This window comes from Penaeus monodon, chromosome 27, assembly GCF_015228065.2.
Source record: "Penaeus monodon isolate SGIC_2016 chromosome 27, NSTDA_Pmon_1, whole genome shotgun sequence".
NCBI classification, from domain to species: domain Eukaryota; kingdom Metazoa; phylum Arthropoda; class Malacostraca; order Decapoda; family Penaeidae; genus Penaeus; species Penaeus monodon.
The window spans coordinates 8620493-8620934 of NC_051412.1; positions in this window are offsets into that span (position 1 = coordinate 8620493).

Consider the following 442-nt stretch of genomic DNA (forward strand, 5'->3'; position numbering starts at 1 on the left):
CATTTCACCTACCTCGTTCACTCGGCGGCCCGGCACTCGATACCATATTTCGTAATCTGGTCGGAAGAGAGACGAACGCACAGTTATTCGGGGAAGGAGAGATTTAAGGAAATTTATTTAGGAGGAAATATATTGTTAGTCTTTTTATCAAAATAATGTTCGGGAGAGAAACAAGGGGTTAGAATTACTTGTCTTAATAAGTGGATATATAATGCACTTCTTCCAGCGTCTGTGAAAGCGGTATCTGCATTATCTATAATATCCATAAAGTGAGGAAATATGTAAGGTTAAGTAATAACAGTCTTGCTTAGATTATATTTTAGAGACAATTCAGTTTCTTGTACATTTACATTTGGCATCTTATCTGCTTACAGTTTTACGTATGTCCCTATCATTATCCCATACCTGTAAAGGATATGATAACCTAAAATCCCCCCCCCCC